The sequence below is a fragment of the Nematolebias whitei genome, chromosome 6, assembly GCF_014905685.2.
Source record: "Nematolebias whitei isolate Nwh7 chromosome 6, NemWhi1, whole genome shotgun sequence".
Lineage (NCBI taxonomy): Eukaryota > Metazoa > Chordata > Actinopteri > Cyprinodontiformes > Rivulidae > Nematolebias > Nematolebias whitei.
In genome coordinates, this window is record NC_056503.1 from 13764089 (window position 1) to 13771854 (window position 7766).

At 41.3% G+C, this 7766-nt stretch overlaps 1 pseudogene; it reads left to right on the forward strand.

Annotated features, from left to right (window-relative positions):
• The first annotated feature begins 3270 nt into the window (after positions 1–3270).
• Positions 3271–3679, forward strand: LOC119410525 (annotated as a pseudogene).
• The last annotated feature ends 4087 nt before the right edge of the window (positions 3680–7766 follow it).

Genomic DNA, 7766 nt, shown 5'->3' on the forward strand with positions numbered 1-7766 from the left:
ACCCCAAGGAACAGAAAAAAGCTGAAATTAGCAGAAAGAAGTTAGAAGAAGCACAGAAATGTTATAGTTAGAAAGAATCTAAAAGGAGCATAATAACAGCTGAAAAAAGCTGAAATTAGCTGAAAATAGTTGAAAGAAGTTTAAATTTGCACAAGGAAGCTGAAGCAGAACAAAATGTGAAAGGAGCAGTAAAAGTTTGTAAATAGATCTAGAGTTTTGAAGGATGTCTTCACTGCTCGGTGTGGCTGCCTGTTGGAGCAGCTCTGTTACTTTCATTTTGAGTTTTTACTTTTGAAAACTTTAATTCCTCTATTTTCTGGATGTAAATCACTTTTTTTCAGATTATTGTTTCTTCTGGTATCGAATGCTGTGCAGTTGGATGGATTTTTACTGAAACCTTTTTACGTCAGGGCATTTGTTATGATGTGTAACCATGGCAACAAGAGGGGTTTTAACAACCAGGAGCTGCTGATTAACATCTCAAAAGCTCAAATACCTCAATTACAGCCCCAAATCCCAAATGATTTGCAAAGGAGGCGCCGTAGACGAATTCCCGTCAACCTGGCGGCATGCTCGAGTACCTGACCGCCAAGATCCTGGAGCTGGTAAGAAACTCAGCTTGTGACAATGGGAGGCCAGGGATCATCCCTGGCACCTTCAACTGTTTGTCCGTGGTGATGAGGAGCTCGGCACATTGTTGGGAGCAGTGACCATTGCTTAGGGAGGAATTCTGCCAAGCATTCGGGCAGTCCTGCTGCCCAGGAGGACTGAGGGGCCCAATGGATCTGACAACAATTTGGATCTGGGTGGACAGATCTGTATCTGTGGCCAGATTATTCTGATTCGCTGCAGGAGATCCTTCCTGCCCACAGCTATCAGCATCTATAACTCTTGAATGGGACAAGGATGATGAGCAACGACAACACTTAATTTCCCTCTGGAATTAATAAAGTATTTCTGAATTGAATTGAATTGAATGTAAAATTAGCTCAATTAATTTTCTATGAGTAAAAAAAGTGACAGAAAAGGCTAAATATATCAAAAGTTGCACCAATACCATAAGTCATAGCAGGATTGTCCTGAAAGAGCTGAACATTTTGATATATGATTTGTTGAAAAGCACAAAAATTGTGTAACGAGAAAGATGCCAAAAATTGTACGAGGGAAAAAAAGGATCACAAATGGTAAATGGACTGTACTTGTATAGCACCTTTCTATCTTATTTCAAGATACTCAAAGCGCTTTACACTACAATCTGTGCCTCATTTACCCATTCATACAGCACTCTACATCTCTACAAAGCTAATTGAACAAATCATTCTAATGAGACTAATCAGTGCTTTTAGATCACATTCAGTCACTGATGGAACACACATCAGAGGCTATGAGGGGGTTCAGTGTCTTGCCCAGTGACACTTCGGCATGTGACTGCTGGTGGATTCGAACCACCAACTCTCGCATTGGAGGACGACTGCTCTAACCACTCAGCCACAGCCGCCACAATAGTGTGAATGCTTCATAAACATTCACACTATGAAATTGAAGGGAAGACGTAATATCAGCTTATCCTCATTTTACACTGATGCCATCTGGGCACAGTTGTTCACAACATCTCTGACCTGTAAGGTCCACAATCATCCCTGAGTGTCTTGGCCTGAGCTGACAGGTAATAACTGAACAACACGCCTGTTTTTCTACCTCTTATTGTCACTCGCCTCTTTGTCTTTGAACAGTTCTCAGGAAAACTGTGAAGCTGAAGGGCTGTCAGGGGCCCATGTCTGCTGCGTCTGCCCTGTTCTTTATGAATGGATTAATCAGTAGTGACACTGCACTACATGCTTTTTCCTTCCTCGTTATTTTAATTAGCCGCTTATAAGAATGCCGTCCCTTCCCCTAGCCCTGTGTGTGTGTTTCGTTAATATATTAACAATGCACTTGACCAAAAAAAAAGAGAAAAGAAAATGAGGCAAGGACACAGACAGAGTTACGGTCGCTTGGCTGGACACTTTGTAGTCTTCGACTTGTCTTGCCTGATTTGCCTGCCCTATCAAAAGTTTTGACCTTCTTTCTATTCTACCACCAGCTCTGAAAAGAAAAAAAAACCACCCTCTCTAAAGTCACAAGCAGTGACTTCTCTTTTGTGTAACAATAAATGACTGCACATCATGACACAACTAACTTTGAAAGTGCCTTGAACAACAGATTTTGCATTAATAGTATGAAAAGTGTCTCCAGTGTCTCTGATACTTATTCCATCACACTGCAAGTCTGTTTCATAGGAATCCAGTTCGTTACAGTTCCTTTAGCGCTACACCCAGAAAAGTTCAGTCTTTTCCACATTGCTGTGGGTAAAAGGGGCATTGAGGGGTGTCTAGCATGTGTGCATGTTGCGAGTGTGCAGCTCTGTGTATGAACAACAAGGCACACCTATACAAGAGTAGAGGTGAAAGCGTGGACGTGTGAGGGTGTGCGATTGAAAGAGGGCACGTCTGTGTGAGCACGCAGGCGCTTCGCTGATGAGGTGAGAATGATGGAGGCCATTCCTCAAGTGAGTCGCCATGTGCAGCTCATATGTTGGATCTTTGTTGAGGAGTTGCTCATTTGAAAACCCAAAAGTAACACATTCACACAAGCACACACACTTTGTAAATGTGCACCCCTCCTTCTTTACGGTCGCACACAAGCGCCCACCTCGCCGCCTGGTAACGCCTGCAGACACGGGGTGATTGACAGAATCCAGATTGCCAGATTGTTCTCAGTAGTGTTGAGGAATGAAATCACGCTCATTACAACTTCTAAATATAAACAGTCACGCCGCCTGACGGACAAGTCTGTATACATGCGTGTGTGTGTTTTTGAGGTTCTCTGATAATGTGGCTAGAAATTAAAACGTGTAGGTTGTGCTGTTGTTGATGCATTTTTTTTCTGTCTGTTTAACCTTTACAAACAAAGACTTGAAACCTACAAGTAGCGTCAGAATGAAACCATTACATGAGCTAATTAATTTGGTGCTTTTTGAATCATTTATTGGGTGTTACAGGACAGTTCAGATCTTTTAAAGTGGGTTTTTGTGGAAAGTTTAGGAAAAGTTAGTATGTAACATGTTTGAGATAGCTTTTTAAACACGTTAAGTAAAAAAAAAAAAAAAATAGAGATTAAATTTTATTGAACAAACTGACAACTAGTCTGAGCAAGTTTGAAAACAAAGTGTGTCAACAAAGACAACAATTATTTAAGACATTCAGTGAGAAGAACTTTTAAAGTCCAGTCATGGCCAGAACCAAGCACACCGCCCATACATCCACCGGAGGTAAAGCTCCCAGGAAGCAGCTCGCTACCAAAGCTGCCCAGAAGAGCACTCCAGCCACCGGTGGAGTGAAGAAGGCTCACCGCTACAGGCCAAGTACCATAGCTCTGAGCGAGATCTGCCCATACCAGAAGTCCATTGAGCTGCTGATCTGGAAGCTGCTCTTACAGTGTCTGGTCCGCGAGATCGCTCAGGACTTCAAGATCAACCTGTGCTTCCAGAGCTCGGCCGTCATGGCTCTGCAGGAGGCCACCGAGGTTTACCTGGTGGGCCTGTTCGAGGACACCAATCTGTGCACCATCCATGTCAAGAGTCACCATCATGCCCAAAGACATCCAGCTGGTCCACAGGAGCCGCGGGGAGTGGGTTTAGATAGACCACGACAGGTCCAGACACCGATCCAGACAAAGATTAATTTAGCTCAATTGGTGTCACTTGCTGATGTCTTAAACTAATTCAGTTCTCAAAAATGTCTTAGCTGTTCATTGAACACGGTTTTAATAAACTGATGCAGCCACAAATGTAGCATTACATGCATGTTGTTGTTGTTTTTGAGTTACCATAATCTACTTGAATATAACCAAGTCCATGCTCAATAATCCAGGTATACAATCCTCTACTTGAATATACTTTTAAAATGATAATAGATACATACTGACTCACTTTGAAAATAATTATCATTTCTCATTGGTGTGGCTTTTAAACCTGGACATATATTTTGTCAGAGGAGAGCTCCTGTGCTGATTTCAAAACATATTTGGACGTTCTTGAGATGGGTTGGAGACACCCGTGACAAAATCGAGAGGGAAAAAAGGTATCTACAATGACTCCGTGACTGAGAAAACTTCCTGTCACACAAATGTTTCGAACATAATCAAAAATTCAAGCGTCAAGATAGCACATCTCTACAACTCAGGCAAACCTGAACGCTTTGAGACATTTTGACGTGAACGCCACTGACCAACTAATTGCTACCCAGTGAGACACTGGCTTAAGTGACGTTGATTTTTAGTCAAATGATAGAGGAAGATTAATTATTATAACACACAACAAGCACTGACACACACACAAGACCAGCCAAATACACCCATTGACATGCACACACATTCCCCACACATATGTTTGTGGGTCTGCTGCTGAGTTCAGTGCTCCTCTAGCTCGTCTGGCTAGCACATTGTAATTTACAAGCACTCAGTGTCACATTGAGATCTCAATTAGGCAGCTCAGCAACACACTCGGGGCCCTCAGGGCTGGGCTGAGCTGGACCCACATTCTGCCTCTTTGGCCGAGGCACACTGCAGAGTTCTGTGCTCCTCCAAAGCCCTCCGCCCGCCTGCTCCCTCGCCTGCCGCCCTCAGACAACGCCAACGGTAAATATTTGAGGTCAGAGACAAAGAGGGGAGAAAGGATTCATTTAGCTCATTTGAAAACATGACATAGTGATTAAAAGCTACAAATGTTTAAGTCTGTGGACTCATTTATTGTTAAAGTCGTAAATTACAAATTACATTGATCACAGTTTTATACAAATATAAGCAAGACAGCAAAGGAGATACACATTTTTCTTTTAAATTACAAGAGACAAGGACCCAAAACGACATCCAGACAAGCACAAAACACAGCTACTCACTCTAAGACCTGGAGATACACCATGTGCAGGAATAAAGAAACAAAGCCCTAAAAGCTGCCACTACTGTTCTGTGATCAGATCCATATGGACCTTGGCCTTGGTCCTCCAACACCTGCCTCAAACAGTCCCAGTATACCTAACAAGCCAGCGAGCCTCCAACTGGCTTCAGACACACTTTACAAGCGACTATATTGATGGCTATTGAGCTAAAGTGCCATTTAGCTCACCAGAAATCTTAAATTATACACCAGCCATGTGCAGCTATTTAGAAACACCCCCACCCCCCCATACAGGGACAGATGCCACATCAGAGCTTCCAGCTCCGGTTCAAAGCTGGCTATATATCAAACTTTAAAACAAAGCATGCTGGAAACAGACTGGTGGCACAAATTTAATTGGAAAATAAATGTTTTTACATTTTGACATTTTGATTGATTTCTTGGATTGGAAAATATTTACTAGATTTTATCAGCTATTGATTAAGTAAGAAAAAAATGCATACTTTATATTTGGTTGTAACCAGTTAACGGAACAAAACAAATTAAAACTAAAAAATAAAAGTTCATCATTGATAGAGTTAAAAAAAAGAATAAAAATTATAATAATATATATATATATATAAATATATATATATATATATATATATATATATATATTAATATATATATATAATTTTCCTAGATGGGCTTACAAAGATAAAACTCTTAAAGGATAACAACCCTCAAAATAAATGTCACATAAAAACAGACTTTGAAACTATTTACAGACTTTACTAAAACACCCAAAACAGTGCACATACAGTCAACATATCCCATTTTATGTCGTTTGTGCACTTTTTTGTTACAGCTCTGCTTATAATAGAAAATGCCGCTATCGTCGTACCGCAGAGGGTCTAAAAGAGAACTCGGAGGCTGCAATGAAAACGGATGCCAAAGCTCCTGATTGGCATTATCCTAACAAGCTGCAATTACAGCCCTGAAATCGAGTCTTACTGCAGCGGCTTTAACGAGCAAGCCATCGCGCAGCCCACAATTATCATCACCAGAACTATTAAACACAACAGCTACAGCCTTGTTAAATGCTATCATATGTGCAGGCCTCACATTTTTCTCAGGACACTGTCTGTCTGACTGATGGATAGACACACACGCTCAAACGTAGGTGAGAAGCAGACTGTAAATCTGGTCCACCATTCCGAATGAAGTGTTTTAGAAAAAACCAGCAGGAAGTGTCAGACATGCAGCAGCAGGACCCTGGAAAACACCACAAATGGTCAAAGCAGAAACCTGGGACAGGACGGCTGCTTTATCAATCGGTGCAGAGTGACTGAGGTGTGTTTGCGAGGATCTGTTTAATTAGTTTTTTAGTTTCTCTTTAGGGTGGCACCATGATGCAACTGGTAGAGCTGCTGCCTCTCAGCGAGCAGACTACCCTGGTTCAAATCCCATTCTGGATGGAGTTTACATGTTCTCTCTGTGCATGCGTGGGTTTCCGGGTCCAGTTTCCTCCCACAGACCAAAAACATACATGTTAGTCTGATTGGTAACTCTAAATTGTCTCTAGGTGTGAGTGAGAGAGTGAATGTTGACTCTTTTGTCTCTATGTGTCCCTGTGATGGACTGTAGACCTGTCCAGGGTGTCCCCTGTCTCTCGCACAGTGATAGATGGATATGGGCACCAGTGACCCCCGCGACCCAAAAAGGAAGAAGCGGGTCAAAGATAATGAATGGATGTATGGAGTTTCTCTTTAGTTCTTTTCTTTTTAATTGGCTTTCCTAATTTAGTGGAACAATGCTAATGTGTGGGCTGCTGTTTAATAGTAATATTTGACATAATTTGTGTTTAGTGCAGGGCTGTTCAACTGGCAGCCTGCAGGTGACTTCAATCCGGCCCACTTCATTAAAAATAAAATAAAATAAAAGTGGCGGATTCTGGTTATTGCATTTATGATTCAGTGCAATAAAACAAACACATTTAAAATGTAACACATCATTTTAAACTTTGGTTTATTTATATAATGATTTTATTCGCTAGATGTCTGACCCCAGAGTTGTTGGCTTTCAGAAACCACTCCCCCCTGAGCAGTTTTGTAGAATAGCCCTGGTTTAGCGTATATCTTAGATTCTTTAGCGTACTGTTTAGCATTTGTTTAGCCTAAATCTTAGTGTATAGCTTAGATGCTCATTTACTGTTTCTTTTTATACTTTATATTTCTGCTATTTTTGGGTGTAACTGAGAACTTGAGTACACAATTCCGTTCCACTGTATGTACCACATGTGATGCGAATGACAATAAAGAAACTTGAACTTGAACTAGAACAGATCTTCTGCAGCAGTGCTCCAGCAGCAGGCTGCTCCCTGGTGGGCACATCCCAGTTGGGGATTACCCACTCTAGGTTTTAGAGTTGGTTCTGTGATCTGGTAGTTTGAGAGACATGGGAGATTTTAAGCTGTTTAAACAACTTGAGTAAGATCACTTTTTTTTTCAATATATTCGGATGTGAATTTGTTTCTGCAGGGTGAAGGATATTTTTAAAAATAAGACTTGCTTCATCTGGGAAAGACAGATGAAAGAGCTTCTGTTACTGTTTTTGGGATACTTGGAAAACAAGAGTAATAATGTTTCCTATAGCAACATGCAAAACACAGACGCACAAGTGCAAAAAAAAAAAAAAAACGTGGTGCTGTTGTCAAATGACTTTGGACTGAATTAGTACATGAAACAGCAACAGATCATGGCAGTTAAAGAAGTGGCTGTGGGTTTGAAATCTAAGAAGTAAAAGAAGGTCGCAGAGGGAGGGAGGTTGTGTTTGGAGTTGGCCTCTGCTC